Here is a 16962-nt window from a genome sequence, read left to right as displayed (position 1 = left end):
CTTTTTTTGAGACAGGGTCACACTGTGGCCCAGGCTGGAGTGCAGTGGCATGACCACAGCCTCGACCTCCTAGGTTCAAGTGATCCTCCCACCTCAGCCTCCTGAGGAGCTGGGACTACAGGTGTGTGCCACCATGCCTAGGTAGGTTTAAAATTTTTTTTTCTATAGAGATGAGGTATTACTATGTTGCCAGGGCTGGTCTCAAACTCCTGGGCTTGAGCAATTCACCTGCCTCAGCCTCCCAAAGTTCTGAGATTATAGCCATGAACCACCACACTGGGCTGAAATGACTCTTATTTATCCCTCCACCGCAATCTATTTTGTTAACACGTTCTCTTCTGCATATGATACATGCATATACTCATATACATACTCAAATAAAGGAGTTCTTAATCTCATTAGGATATAAACTGATTAAAGAGGTTTTATGTCCATCAAAATTGGTCCTGGAAAATTCATTGCACAAGGCTGGCATTTGGGGTTCACAAATTGCTTAAGCAATGGGGCAATGACAATATCCAATTAATTTACAGTTAGGTCTCCACATTCACTTAGATTCATGGAGTAAAAATGAAAAAAGTGTTATGTTATGGAACGTTTTCTGATTCAAGTATAGGGAAGGTTAGTATGGAGATAAGTTCTCTGACCCTTGAATAATTTACATGAAGCTTTCAGCATCGGTCTCATTTCCTTGAATATCAAAGGCTAAAGAATTTTTTTGAATAAATCAAAACTTAAAAAAAGTCTTTGGGAAGTAATGCATGTCTGTTCAGCAGACTGTTTTGTAGAAGAGAACAATTAGTTGAATTCAGGGATATTTCTTCAATTTTTACCTCTGCGAAAGAACAAGCAAATAAGAGCTATCAAAATCACATCTGCCACTCAATTTTGTTTTAACTTTCGGTTTTATTTTCTTTTGAGAGAAGTCCTTCAAAGCCAGAATAAATAATTCTCCAAGATAGCATACAGCAAATAGAGAATGCTAGTTCCAATCTTTATCTAGATATTGTCTTAGGAGGTGTAAGGACAAATCTTTAGTTTTGACTAGTTCTGAATTATAATGTATTGGGAACCTGGATTCCTTTTGCTAAGAAAGTTACACTAGTCTGAATTTCCTAAAAAAGGACTTCTGAGAAGTGTGATGATTTATTAGACATTCCTAAGGGATGGGGCTTAGGAAGGAGAAAAGCTAGCAACTTCCATACTGTTCTCCCTTGGAAGAGTGGAAGTAGTATGAAAGGCTAGGGGCACATGCCAGAGTGAATTCTGACCATTCACAAAATTACTCATTATGTCAGATGGGGTGGTTTGCATTCTGTATGACACAGCTTTTTTTTCCCCCCTGTAAATTATGGAAAAAAAAGTCTTAAAGAAGGGATAGTCAAGAAAAGTTTGGTGTCCTTATTGATGTGAAATGAAAGAAAAATTAATAAAAGTTTTATGATGATCTTATAAATAGGTAAACTTTATATCATGTACTGAATGCAAAATATCATTTCAAATGTCAAAATGTCAAGATTTGTGTGCTAAAGAGAATTTCAAAATTGTGCTCCCAACAGCTCAGGATTGCTAGCATTTGTAAGGGATGTTTATACACTGCTAAGAAGAGAAACAAGATCATCTTAATATTTTCATAATTGTTTTATGAGCCACACTTGTTTAAAAAGTAGTTCTAAAGAACTTAGGGGACTTACTTTGAAGATCTTAATTGTATAGAAGTTAAAAATTAAAAAATGATTCTTTCTAACTTGACAAATTTTCATTCTGCATTAGCTAAGTAAGTTTTCATTCTGCTTCACCTACGGTTGCTCATAAGCCTTGGAAGATAAACCCTAAGGTAGTCTTTAGAGCAAATAAAATACTATCTAAAGCTCCTTGATGGTGCAGTGGATCATGCCTATAATGGCGAGGCAGGATAATGGCTTGAGGTCAGGAGTTCAAGACCAGCCTGGGTAACATAGTGAGATCTTGTCTCTACAAAAAAAAAATTTTAAAAATTAGCTAGGCATGGTGCTGCACACCTGTAGTCCTAGCTACTTGATAGGCTGGAGTGGGCGGATTGCTTGAGCCCAGGAGTTCAAGGCTCACACCACTGTGCTCCAGCCTGGGCAACAGATCAAGACTCTGTTAAATAAATAAATAAATAAATAAATAAATAAATAGAAATAAAGCTACTTGAGTGGGTGTTGGTATCCACCCAAGGTGTGGGCTAACATCATAGATATGCTACAGATCCATCAAACTACAGGGCAAGAACAATTAAGATGGGTGAATAATGAAATTTTAATGAAAAATTGGTCTTTTAATTGGATACTTAATTGTGAATGCTTGATATCCATTAATTGTTGCTTTTTGAAGTTGAGATTGCTTTGAAGCTCGATTTGTTGTGTTCTGGTTATTACATACCTATTCTTTCTATCCATCCATCATCCCACCCTGTATCTTTTGATATATTTCAAAACAACTTGCAGATGCCAGTCTGTACCCTTCACGCTAAAGCACTTCAACATCATGAACATGAGAATTCAGTATTTGATTTTTTGAGGTACAATTTATATACAGTGAAGTTCTCACGGGGCCGCTGGTGAGGGTGGAAGTCAGGGAGGCCATGAAGGGAAACCTGACACCAGTCAGGTGCAGTGTCAGCCTCGTTTAATCTGCTCTTTTTGCCTAATCCTGTGAAGAACAATTCACTTGAAAAAGTGGTTTCGTAGCTAAAAGAAAGAAATTTTGAACTTCACTAGTCTTAAATGTTATGATTTATTTTCAGAAAACAGAAAACTCTTTTTCTGAGATTTTAGCCAGTCCTGATATTACACATTTACTTAGTCTTAGAAACTCAACAAGCCAGTTTGTGTTTGTGAGCTGTCTCAGCAGGGGTGGCGTCTCACGTTAGGTAGGCTAGTCCATCTCTACTCATGGAGAATTTCAAAGGGATTTCCTATTCTGTGGCTTTCCCCATGACTGAAATTATTCCTCCTATATCACTTCCTAAGATCGTAAGTAAATCATTTGTAATTTTTTGTGATTTTAATATTTAGCATTATATTAGTGGTGCAGACTTGTTAACAAGAATGCATTAGTTTTATATTTCTGCTGTAACAAATAACCACACACTTGCTTAAACCAGTACAAGATTATTACTATATAGTTCTGTAGTTTAGAAATCTGGTCTAAAATAAAAATGTTCATAGATTTGTATTCCTTTCTGAAGATAATGGGATATGGGATAATCCATTTCCTTTTTTTTTTTTTTTTTTTTTTTTTTTTTCAGATTCTAGAAGATGTCGTTTTGTCTTCTTCCCCTTTCAAAGATCGCCTGAGTCCTATCTTCCACTAGGGGTCGCCCTGACCTCCTTCATCTTATTTCAAAGCCGGTAAGGGTGGGCTGAGTCCTCACTCCACCCTCTTCTTTTGTTTACCTCTTCCACTTGTAAGGACACTTGTAATGACATTGGATTCGCCTGGATAACCCAGAATGATCTCCCTATTTTAAGGTCAGTTGATTAACAAACTTAATTCCATCTCCAACTTTAATTCTCCTTTGCCATGTAAGTTAGCATAGTCTCAGGTTCTAGGAATTAGGATGTGGTGGAAAGGTATTTTTGCACCAATTGCAAATGACTTAATTATCAGTTGCACTTGATTATCAGAAATCAACTCATTTTGTTATCAAAGTTATTTGCTATTCTTTGCTACTTCATTTGAAACTGGAATCCTGAGTAGTGCTCATTTGGACTAAAGCCCCATGGTTCTACCCACTTGCTTTGGTTGTACTGTTGAGAGCAGACACTTCAAATCCAGGGTCTGTTATTCTCTAGGGAGTCCCCTAATTCATTCTGCTTCTTCCTGGAGGAGTTGCAAAAGGGAGCTCCCACTGGGTGTAGCAATCAGAAAGTGGTTCCAGGACTCCCGGTTTGGTCAGAAGTTAAAGGATAGATTTCAGCACCACCCCAGCAGGGTACAATCTACACACAGCAGCCCTCCTACCTCACACAGTTTCTATATACTGTGCCCCATGCTTTCAGCCTCTGCCTTAAACATTTATTTGCTCTAAGCTTCTAAAGGGTAACCTGTGTCTTATGAAGTCCCTTTACGGCTTAGCTTAGAGCTGAGCATGGGGTAAACTCTCTGGACCCTGTCCTGCTGTGGTCTGTGAGTGACAATACAAAACCACACCCTCTTTTTAGACAAAATTTAAGCATTTAAAAATAAGATTTTATAGATTGCTAGCTATTTAGGATGATTTATGGAGTCATTAAAAGCAATCTTATTTATGATAAGTTAAAAAAATCAGGATTCACCTATACATTTCTGCTCACAGAATCTGTGAGCGTCCTGTCATCTGTGTAGCCTTGATGAATCAGCTACTCAGAGAACCTAGAAATGGCCAGAAGTCACTGGAAGAACAGTCTCTCTATTCCGAGTCCCAGTTTCCCTGGAAAAATTAGGCTGAGGTGTCTGACATTTTATTAAGATAAATTTTCTGGAATAGGGTTCACTCAAAGTAGAACTTCTCTGCTATTAGCTTTATTAAGGTTCCTGGATATTTGGGGAAGGAATTCTAGATGTCTTGCAGTCACTTTGTCATTCTGCAAGCTCTGCTAAACTCAACATATCAATAATCACTTGGAAGCACAATATGTCTAAGAGAAAGTATTGAAAATACATAGAGGAACTTAGAAAGAAGTTTTAGGACATGAATTACAAACTTCAATTAATTCCTAATATTTTTGGGGCTGTTTTTAAATGAAAAGTTGTGATGGATTTCTAGTACAGTCATGCAATGCTTAGTGATAGGACTATGTTTTGAGAAATGTGTCATTAGATGATTTCATCACATGAACTTTATACAATGTACTTGCACAAACCTAGATGGTATAGCCTACTGCATATCTAGGCTATATGGTATAGCCTGTTACTCTTAGGCTACAAACATGAACAGCATGTTACTGTACTGAATGCTGTAGGCAATTGTAACACAATGATAAATATTTGTATATCTAAACATAGAAAAGGTACAGTAAAAATACAATATTATAATCTTACGGGACCACTGTCATATATCTTGTCCGTCATTGACTGAAGTGTCGTTGTGCAGTACATGGCTGAATTCCACAGGCATCTTGGGTCACAGGAAATGTGTCATGTTATTAAACATTCCTCCATTTGTCATGAGACAATACTTAGCTCTCTGTGCAGAAATATTTAGCATCCTGAATGTGAAGGTTTTCGGGTTAGACCAGCCAACAGAATTCAGGAAAATGTGGTTTTATTTATTTATTTCTTTATTTGTGATAATAATAGACATCAAGGAACTTTTAGTGATGGGATCCTCAAATTGATCAACATTCTTTTGGACACGTGACAGAAACCTAATTCAAATTACCTTGAGCAGAAAGGAAACATGGTGGCTCTTGCAGCTTTACTAGTTCATGGGCCTGAAGGAATTACTGGGAAACTAGGATACTGAAAGGGTCTCAATACCTCTGGACTCTTTCTATCTAGCTTTTTTCATGCTAGTCTTTGAAAGGCTTTGTTCTACCCACAAGCCCCTTTCAAACGATGCCGAAGATGCCTGGTAGCCCCAGAGATCTAGCTCCAGACTTAGTAATCCCTGAGGAGTGAGAACTACTTTCTGCCAGTCCCGTTTTGAGGAAGAACTCTGGTTTTCCTTGTACCCTATGCCCAAATGCTTGGAGAAAAAAAAATCTCTCTTGCCATGGGGGTATGACAAGTTGAAAGTTCTGGCTCTATTTTCCTCGATTCTGTTACTTAACCTCTTGCTGGAAAGGTCCCTGAGAAGATGGTTATAATTCAGAGGAGCTGGGACTAGGGAAGGAGAGTGAGGTGTTCACTACAAATGCAAAATATAAGGGGATGTTGGACAATTCAGAAATCAAGATAAACTTTAATGCAATATTTTTAAAAGTCTGGTTGGTCTCCTATGCCTTATGGATTGACTGCCTGTTTTGTTAAATAGTTTTTATTGAAACAAGAGCTGAGAAGAGGCTGAGGTGAGCAAGTCAGGGTCATGCAAGGTAGGGTCAGATCCTGTCTTTGTTCAAAATTTGATATTTGGTTCAAGAATCTTTAGGCAAGCAGAAACTCTAAGATGGAAGATGGTGGTGCTGATGTGACTTGCTAGGGTTTAGAAAGGCTAATTGGACACACTTCTGCCTGAGTTAAGTTGAGAGATAGACACAAGGATTAGGCAGATGAAACTTTTTTCCTGAGAAAGCTTTTGGAAAAGGTGGTTTAGTAATAGTCCGTTGTCCCTCCTCCTCCACACCTGCCCTCTCTCCCCTGCCACTGGCTATCACTTGGGATAGTGTCTCAGGTGATTCCATGAGTTCCATTTACCTAGATCTCTGGGTGGTACTGGTTCAAGGCAGACAGGAAAGAAAAACCCTTGATACTCATTCTTTATAGTTTTTAATAAGTGAACACCACCCAAATCAATCACTCCTAATTCATGTAAAGAAAATGAGGCAAGAGGTTGGGGATGCTACCTGAAGGCATCTTTATATGGAAATGAGGGGTCAGGGAGAAGAATTTACACTAATAATGACTGGAAAACATCTATTCATTTACTGTCAAATATTTGAATACCATGGTTTCATCAAAGAAAATTCATCTGTGGATTGAGCATGGACTGAGAAGCTGTCTTTTATACTCTTGCCTACAGAAACGCCATACACCTGAACTTCTAGTTGGAAGGGGTATTAGTGAAACAAGGTAGGCCATGTCAAGAACAAAGTAGCTGTTCTAGGAACTGAAGAAAGAAGAAATAGAAGAGACATTATTAAGGCAAATTTTCTTCATGGGAGAGGATATACTTCAGTTGGGCCCAGAAGAAAGGTTTTCCAACCAAAGGGAGCAAGCGTGAGTAAAGTTACACAATTTGGAATATACGTTGAATATTTGGGAACTGGTAGGATATTTGTCTGCTTGTGAATTCAGTGGAAGAAAATTACCAGAGCAAACTACCAAACGCGTTAAACAGTCTCCCCAGACCAAGCTCTGTGGTGCTTTTCATGTATCATTCAATTTAATCACCCCAAAAGTCTGTAAGTTAGGGATTAGCTCCGTTTCATCAGTAAGATAGCTAAAATTCATAGAGGTTAAACAGTGTTTCCTGGTCACATAAATTACATTTGGGAGACATGAATAAAATCCAGGTCTATTTAAATTCAAATTTCATGATCTTAGCATGTGTAATATTGTGAAGCCAAAGATAGAAAGAATGGGCGGGAAGAGGCTGAGGGATCTGTCTTCAGGTTTGTTCACTTGCTCTGGAGGAGGGAGAAAGAAAAATGAGGTTGCTGTTAAGCTGGTTTTGTGTGTGTCAAAATATTTGCTTGTGTAATGAACAATTATTATTTTTTAAAAATATTTTTTAGTTTTTTGAGACAGAGTCTGGCTCCGTCACCCAGGCTAGTTCGGCCTACTGCAACTTCTGCCTCCTAGGTTCAAGCAATTCTCCTGCCTCAGCTTCCTGAGTAGCTGGGATTACAGGCACGTGACACCATGCGCAGCTGATTTTTGTATTTTTTAGTAGAAATGGGGTTTTGCCACGTTGGCCAGGCTGGTCAACTGACCTCAGGTGATCACCCACCTCAGCCTCCTAAAGTGTTGGGATTACAGGCATAAGCCACCACACCCAGCCTGAACGATTATCTTGAATCATCTATGTTATTGACTTATAGCAATAAGGAATGGGTAAAGAACCTGAGTGCAGCAAATACAAGCCTTGATCTTGTATCTTTTCACCTTATGCAGACAAGACAGACAAGCCAGCAAATGGATGTTAAAAGCAGATCGCCTAAGGAACACACAGAGTGGTAGAAGCAATCAGGAAAGGTCTTCCCACACTTACGTAGAGATGGAAGATCCTCATTGAAATAACTTATCATTTTTAATGGAGCAATTTGTTTTTATACTTAATAGGAATACATTTGCTAGTATAACCATTTATTACCACTAGATGTCACTGTAAGACTAAAGTTAAATGACTGTTGCTGCATTGCTGCGCCACCCCTCCCCTCCAACCCCGCAGCTCTCCAGATTTTTTTTTTTTTTTCCAGTGAAAAAGTGGATTAAGAAGTAAGAAGAGATACATGATGATGGTGGTGGTTGGGGGTAGTTAAATGCTTTTATCCTAAATATATCTTTTATTCTACTGTGTTTCTTTTTGCAGAACATTATATCACTTGTCGAAAAATAAAGTAACTTCCAGTAAATCTATTTAGAGTTAATATTTTTAGTTCTGGCTTGGGAATGTATTAATTCACCCAAAAGTAGCCCCAGCTTTAGATCTAGACTTTAGTTGTCCATTTGTGATAGTATTTTAAATTGTAGTTTTAATAAAAAGAAGGCAGACATAAGACAGTGTCCTGTCTACATTTTTATGAGAACAGTATATCTTCATGGTGATAAGGTGTAGGTGAGATATTCTTTTGAGTCTGTGGTCTCACTGAGTTTAATAGAAGAAAGCTCAGCTATCTTTATGAATGCCATTTTATTCAAAGATATCTTGCTTTGTTAAAATCCACAGAATTTCATTGCCTAAATTACGTGATGAAGATTTCTCAAAAGGAAAAAATAATTATTTTCCTTCCTTTTATAGTCCTTGCATTATTACTTAGATTTTACGGTGGATAAAATATTCTGAATTTTGGAATTCTGGTTTTACTTTTTGATATTTTTGAATGTTAATATGACTTTACAACTATATCCCTCATTCCAATGGTTTTGCCATGTTGTGTCCCTGTCCTGACCTGTGACTTCCTCTGCTCCTTTCTTTTCCCAAGACCCTCTCTGCTGTTCACAGCCCTGGCTCCCTGATAAAGCTTTTCCATTGCAAGGAGCCTTTTACCTGTTGCTTGCATGCCTTAGTTTTTGCTTTTGCTTGCTTTTTCAGCTCTTCTAAATTTAGTTTCCAATCAATTCCTATACTTTTCTTACCAGCTTTTTTTCCAGAATAGCCTCCGTTAGCTCTTTATCTTTGATGACAATAAAGCTCTTTATCTTTGATAACAATAAATAACATGAAAATATTAATAGTTTATTTCCCCCTGCCTCTCTTTCTCATAATTTTTGTGACCACATGGCACCAAGTAACTGGTTGAGAAACTGGTTTAGTTGACCAGTTACTAGTTTTTACTACTTCCTATAAAATACTTATTTGGGTTGGTGTTTATTCCTGGTGAAAAGACTGGATGTTTCGATTCATATGGACATAGCCTTTGTCTCATCTCATTTCTCACAGTTCCTCAATTTTTCACTGTAACTACCCGATTTCATCCAATTATTTTCTGGAAACCTTAGGGGAGTGATCCGATCAGTCAAACTGAAATTGTCTTCTTCCAGTTTGTTAGGAAAAGGTAAGTTTCTAATGTTTCATCAATAATCAAATAACATATATGACATAGAGGACAGAGGGGAAACAATAATCAAATGCCAATTATGAAAGATTCCGTGGTTCCCATGGAATGTGGCTAAGAAATATGAAAAAAATATGACCTAGAGTATGCAAAAGAGAAATTGAGAAATTACAGAACTAAAACAAGTATCAGATCTACCTTAAACACGTAAGAGTAAAACAGATCAATTAAGAATTTCTCTTTGAAAGGCTCCATATGCTAGGAGCCTCTGCCGATTCGCGGTGGAATCTAGGTCATTTCTGCTCCAAGTGTGGTTTGTGGACCACCAGTGTCAGCATCACCAGAGGCCTTTTTAGAAATACAGAATCCGAGGCTCCATCTCAGACCCTCTGAATCAGAAGTGCATTTTAGCAAGATCTCCAGGTGATTTTTATGCACATTACAGCTTGAGAAACACAGATTTAGGTCATTGTTAGAATTACGACTACTTTATTTTCTTAGGGGTTAGAATGGTGATTTTTCCTCTCTTCTTCCTTCCTCTCCTAAAACATTTGGGGAATATTCTTAAAGCAAGAAGTGTCATTTTTTTTGAGCCAACAGAAGACAGTAAGAATCCTGCTTTACATTTTTCCAGATCCAAATTGAAATGCAATGAATGCAATGAAAGGAAAGGTATAAAAAAAATAGTTCCAATGTTGAGTAGCAATGTATTACTTGATCTCTGTTCTGTATTAGACTTTGTCCCCAGTGAAACAATTATACAGAACAATTCAACTAACTTTGTATTCTTTAATTTTCTATTGTCGCCCTGTCTTTCAGCTGTGAAATGGCTTCTTTTCTTCTTTTCATCAGTCTGTCTCCCATGCCTCACCTCCCTGGCCCATGTTCCAGCTGGTAACAGTTTATAAAGCATGTTGCAGTGTTAATACCTTGTTAAGGCTATTTTAGCTGTTGGGTCTTTGAGAGGTCAATGTCAGGACTGTTTTACTTTGAACCCTTGATGGGCAGGGTAAAGCTGGGGACATGCCAAACTTCTACCTTCTCACACTGCAGGAAGCCTTACAACTGTAGGCATCTCTTCCCATGATGCAGTATTGCTGCAGGCCATGTAAGCAATTAGACATATTCTGCTTCTAGTCAAATAATGAGAGGGAATTTTAAGACTTATTTAAAATTATTAGTGAATTAGACAGGCATCATTAGGTTTCTTTTATATTTTAAAATTCAGTGCAACCAAATATAGGTGTTAAAGACTGCATACATTTTATAACCTTTATTTCTAACAGGTGTCAAACATTTTTGAGTTTATAACAAAGAAAAGAAAATGGAACATTTCCTCCAGTTTTATCATACTAGCATATTGTTTGACATTATTAGGATGTTTTAGTTTGGCCGTTGATTTTTCAGATTTAAAAAATAACATTTTAAGCATTTTTTTTCTTTTTAATGCAGAGTGATTTATTGAAACATGTTTTTGTCTTTTTGTTCAAGAAACATACATCGTCAGGTCTCTATGAGGAGAGGAAGCAGGGATAAAACGTATTGGTGGCACAAATCGAATACAATCCAGTTTCATTCCAGTTGCAGCACACCTAATCTCTTTTTATTCCTCTACACAAATATATAGTGTATAAAGCATACTTTTTTCACACTCTATATTTGGTTAATTTAAACATGGAATTTGAGTGGTCAATTTTTCTTCTTGCTTGTAAGGTTAACTATAGGCCAGAACTGTTTGTTTCTTTAATATTGACTTTGACTGCTGTTGACATTTTTTAAGGTCTATTTCTTTTAATAGTACATAATTTAAGGGGAAAAATCAAGACTAATTAGTTGTTAATGAGAAACATGTATAATGAGAAACAAATGTAACATTAATGTCATGTACAATGTATGTCTGTGTGGTTTAAGAGGTAGGAACACAACCATTATTCAAAATTAGGTAATAAAATCATTGTAATAATTACTAGCAGATGCTTTGCAACTTGTATTGCAAGTCAAAGTCTCTTTGTCAGAATGATGTGGTATAATATTTGATGGTATGCAGTTGATATGATTTTTGAAGCCTTTACATTTTTTTAATTTTTATTTTTTACCATTTAAAAAAAATCCAGCTACCTGGCATCCTTAGGAGATCGAAAGAGATTTAGGCTAATATTTTCTTTTCCTCGCAACATTATTACTCCCTCATCAGCACAGAGATATTTGTTGACACACTCTGATGTCAGATTGGGATGTGGCAGCCTCTGACTCGGCCAGGTTGATGTTCTCTCATGGTCTAAGGAGCATCTTGTGTGCTGCCCAAATACAAGTTAACAAATTGTATGTTTTCCACTGGAGACAGTTGAATTCCACTCAGTGGCCGGAATACAATGATTATATGATCTTGAATTCCTGGCATAGAGATAGACCCACTTGTTCTCAGCCTGGTGTGCACAGATCCTGTACCACTGAAGAACATCTTGTGTCGTGGGGGGTGGTGTGGTGTCAAGCAATAGAGTTCAGTTCAGGTAACTCTAAATGGAGGCCACTCTGAAACATTGACCTTTTAGAATTATGGATGAGCAGGACTAAATGTCTGAGCTAAGGGCGTTGAGGATGGCGGGGATGAGAGCAAGGAAGGGAAGACAGAAAGTAAAACTTAATGTGATCAGGTATGAGGGTAAACCCTTGGACTGTTGAATGGCATAAACCTTAGAAGATGACAGTCATAAAACAATTTTCTGCTCATCTGTCCAACCATTCATCCATTATTCAGCAAATATTTATCAAGTATTTTCTACGTATTGGAACAAAAGTTACAGTAGTGAATAAAACAGGAAGTTTCTGTCTTCATGAAACTTATGTTCTAGTGGTTAATAATGTCTGATGTTATTGAGGCTCACTATATTCTAATCACTCTTCTGACTACTTTATATGTAATATCTCATTTAATTCTTATAAAGATCCTTGTAGATTGTTCTAATTAAAAAGATAATAAGAAATCTGTGTTTCAAATATGACATCACTGATGGTGAAAATGAAAATAACACATTCTTATAGTAATGCATACTTACACAAAAAATACTTTTGATTATTTTCAAATACACACTTAAACTACTGAGTTGTTTAGATATCAGCATAAGTGTAAGAACACCTGTCTATCACACACACACACACTTAAGTAAGGAGAAAAACCTCCAATATAATATTGAAATTAACCCTGATATAACGAATGCGTAGGGAAAAGCAATCATTGTAGTGTGTGTGGGAGGGTGTTTACATTTATGTTGAAGCCAGTTACTCACTTGTTCCTAGTAAAGGATACCTTTAAATATGGGTACATGAATGCTTTGCATCAGAATCGCCAGGAAGCTTGCTAAAATAGCCAGTTTGTGAGCATCTCCCTAAGCACAGTATACCAGAATGACTGGAGGCAGGGCTGAGGAATCTGCATTTCCCACCAAATCCTTAGGTGATTTTAAAACACACTAAAGTTTGAGACCTATGGATGTAGAATGTTATTTCACAGTCTTATATCTCAGATGGTCTCTCTCTATTTGAAATTCTTGAAGAGTTATGTTGTCAGCTGGTGAACATCTGTCTAGAATTCTAATACAAGCAATAATAGCGTATAATAACATACAATATCCATTAATGTTGAACAAGGGTGTCTGTTCCCTGGCATTATGAAACCTAGAATATTGCTTTTCTTTCTATGTGTGTTATGAACTAGTAGCATAAATCTCAATTTTTGTCTAACTGTATTTCTGATGGCTGTTCTTCCATGTATCATAGTCAATGCTTTAGTTCCTTTGCTTCCTGCTATTTTATTATGTCCCTGATCTTCTCTCCAAACTAATTTTTAAATATTATTTTGAAAATAATTGTTTTTAGAAGGGTAAGGATAAGTAATTATGTTATGTCTATGATCAGGTCAGAATCACTAAATTGTTAGATACATACATTTTTTTCTTTGTATTGGTCAAGGTAAGAGAAATTGAACTTCAGTAACAAACAATTCCAATATCTTAGTGGCTTAACACATAAACAGAGTTTATTTCTCCTTTGTGCTACAAGTCTAACGTGGGTGTGTGGGGCTTCGCTTTTCACAGCCACAAAGGAATATAGGTTTTAGGAGGCTCTGCTTCTTATGAATGCATTGTCTGAATCACATGGCCTCTTTAACAAGGGCAGGGAGTTGGAGGCTCATGCATAGGCTTTTAAATGTTTTGCGCAGGAAGGAGCACATACCATTTTTTCTCTTAGACCATACTAATTGGTCACATGGCTTTACCTAATAAAAAGGAGGCAGGAAAATGTGGGGAAGCACACATATATTTGGTAGGCAGTAACACTTGCCATATTTTTGGTAACTTTTGATTTTTACTTTTATTTCAGTCTCACACTGCTTGCTATGAACAAAGCAGATGTGGATTACTGTATTTCATTCACCCAGGAGGGATGCAGAAAGAAGATACCTTTGCTAAAAGATACTGTTGCTTGTATCAGGTAGTCTGAAAACAACTTTCTCTTAAGCCCCCAAAGGTAGGTGCTACAAAAAATACCAATGAGTAAGCTACAGACGGAGAAAAATTAGGCACAAAAGGGAAACAATATTTGACAAAAGAAGACCCAAGTGATAGTTTTTAATCCAGCAAAAAATTTTGTTTTCAATGCATGACAGTTCTAAGAAAAAGACATATTGGATAGGTACTAAAAGAAACTGTGAAGACTTTTTTTGGTTCAAATTCTTTTTGTGAGTAATTTATTTGAAAATGTGTCAGGTGCTGTTGAGGGAGCAAAAGTTTCAGCAGTGAATTAAACAGGAAGTTCCTGCTCCCTGGAACTCAGGTTGAAGAGGATAATAATGGCTAACTTGTATTCAGGCCTACTATAAATACTCCTGTTATTACTTTACCTGTTATTTCATTTAATCCTTACAAAAATTTCATGAGGTGTTAGAATTGAAGAGGGAATGCTAAGATGAACTCTGAAGGCATAGACATCTTTCTGCGATGCTTTTTATTCTTATGAGCCAGTAGTAGGCTTAGAAATATTAGGTTGAGCTGTATGAAAGGATCATTTTTTTATAGGTAAAAATGATCAAATATCGGAATTTTTGTACAATTTAATTTCAACAGTCAAAATTTCTGGAAATTATCAGAACAAAAAAGACATGCATTATCATCATCTATTGTTATCATGTGAACCGTTATTGAGTACTTCAATGTATCAGAGATATTGTACTATGCATTTTTGCATTTACTTTCTCATTCACAATACCCTTTCCATCTCAAGGTTCTTAACTTAATCACACCTGCAAAGTCCCTTTGCCATATAGGGTAACAGAGTCACGTGTTCCAGAGATTAAGATATGGGTATCTTTGGAAGAGGGTTTGTTATTCTGCTTACCACACATTCTAATATGATTCTATGCAGTAGGTACTATCAGTATTCTTGTTTTGCAGATGAGAGACCACAGGCTTAAAGAGATCTGTTTCACTGGCCAAAGTCTTATTGCTGGACAATAATGGGGCTTGGATGTGGACAAAGGCATCTTACTTAAGAAACTGTACTCTACCTATTAAACTAAGGCAACAAACATTATAGTTCTAGATGTTCTATGGTGCTTACATATCCAATAAAACGACTCAATCCAGCAAGTCAATGCAACTTTTTCTGGTACAACCAAAGGAGGAAGGTCATTTTACTTACAGGTTTTTTTTTTCTGGATCAAATTTTTTTCTTCTGTGCTTTAGAGTGAGTCATTTAAAGACATTTGAAAATTTTCTTTGATGATTATTTGACTCTTCCTATAGTTATTCTTTAGTCCCACCTTTACAAAAATCTTTATGCCCTTCTGCCCAGTTGAGAACACCAATCAGGATAATTAATTTCAGAAACAACATAAACTCTGTCCCTGTCTCCTATTCAAATGGAATATTTTATTTTATTTTGTTTTTAGACAGAATCTCACTTTGTCACTTACACTGGAGTGCAGTGGGACAATCTCAGCTCACTGCAACCTTCACCTCCCAGGCTCAAGCGATCCTCCCACCTCAACCTCCCAAGTAGCTGGGACCACATGCCACCATGCTTGGCTAATTTTTTGCATTTTTGGTAGAGATGGGGTTTTGCCATGTTGCCTAGGTTGGTCTTGAACTCCTGAGCTCAGGTGATTTGCATACTTTGGCCTCCCAAAGTATTGGGGTTGCAGGAATGAGCTACTGTGCCTGGCCAAATGGAGTATTTTATGTCAAACATACATGTAAATATGTATACCTATTGCATACATTGCAATGTGGATATGTATGTCTATATACTAATATATAAAAACTCTCATACACAGACACACATACTTTAATCTCTAGTAATAATTGTTTGTTAAGTTAAAACAGATTATATACTCACTAGGCATTAGAGTGAAGACCTTGTATTAAAATGATTGTGCAGGGATAAGAAAGAGCATAGTAAAATCTGGTTTAAAATAGAAAAGCAGAAAACTGAATTTAATGTTTTTAAGTTTCAGCCTTGAGAAAGAAAAGTATTATTGCTTTGTATTCCTGAGATGCTAATGAATGAACTCTGGGAGCCATGTTAATTAGCAAAGAGATGGTGTCATACCTTTCTGTACTTAGGTAGTTGGTAAATAACTGATGCTTAAAAATACCGATGAATAACAAATGAATATACATAACCACTGTGGGTTTTTTTTTGAGATGGAGTTTTGCTCTTGTTGCCCAGGCTGGAGTGCAATGGTGCAATCTCGGCTCACTGCAACCTCTACTTCCTGGGTTCAAGTGATTCTCTCACCTCAGCCTCCTGAGTAGCTGGGATTATAGGAATCTACCACCATGCCTGGCTAATTTTTGTATTTTTGGTAGAGACAAGGTTTCACCATGTTGGCCGGGCTGGTCTCAGACCCCTCACCTCAGGTGATCCATCTGCCTCGGCCTCCCAAACTGCTGGGATTAAAGGTGTGAGCCACCACACCTGGCTGACCATTGAGTCTGAAAGGTGTTGAAATATCATCTAGATGAAATTAGATTTGTATTTTAGATGGAAAACCTGCTTGGCAGAATTGAAAATAAACAATATTGAAAAGCTACTCAAATAGGATACTCAATAGCTACTCAAATTGGAGAATAGTAAAGTCATCATTAACTTAGATGAGAGGTGATAATGACCTAAACCAAGTGAATATTAGTGGACACAGAAATAAAAGAGACCAGTTCAAATGATACCCAGGACATGATAATCCATTAACCCATTTATGCCTGAGGCTGCAATTTTTTGAATTTTGAAATCAGACCTTGCCGATGACCTTGAACTGTAGGATATAAATAACTCCCACGTGCTTAGTGTTTCAATAATGGAACACTAGGCATAAATGGGTTTTAATGTGGGACGTTCTCAGCTCACTGCAACCTTCACCTCCCATGCTTAAGTGATTCTCCCACCTCAACCTCCCAAGTATCTGGGACCACAGGCACATGCCACCATGCTTGGCTAATTTTTTGTCTTTTTGGTAGAGATGGGGTTTTGCCATCTCTATAAAAAGAAAGAAAGACATTGATGATTTGAAAGTTTCTAG

General features: G+C 37.1%; 1 long non-coding RNA gene across 2 annotated transcripts in view; it reads left to right on the top strand.

The window, feature by feature from the left end:
• The window catches only part of LOC141580824 (uncharacterized), a 131940-nt gene extending 124605 nt beyond the window's left edge, over positions 1-7335 (top strand). For both annotated transcript variants that reach the window (XR_012513181.1, XR_012513180.1), the window contains 2 exons: positions 3275-3497; positions 6689-7335. This is a non-coding gene — a long non-coding RNA (uncharacterized LOC141580824). The remainder of the gene's footprint in view (positions 1-3274; positions 3498-6688) is intronic.
• The last annotated feature ends 9627 nt before the right edge of the window (positions 7336-16962 follow it).

This window comes from Saimiri boliviensis, chromosome 1, assembly GCF_048565385.1.
Source record: "Saimiri boliviensis isolate mSaiBol1 chromosome 1, mSaiBol1.pri, whole genome shotgun sequence".
NCBI lineage: Eukaryota > Metazoa > Chordata > Mammalia > Primates > Cebidae > Saimiri > Saimiri boliviensis.
The sequence above is the reverse complement of the archived record's forward strand: the minus strand, read 5'-3'. Positions and strand labels throughout refer to the sequence as shown.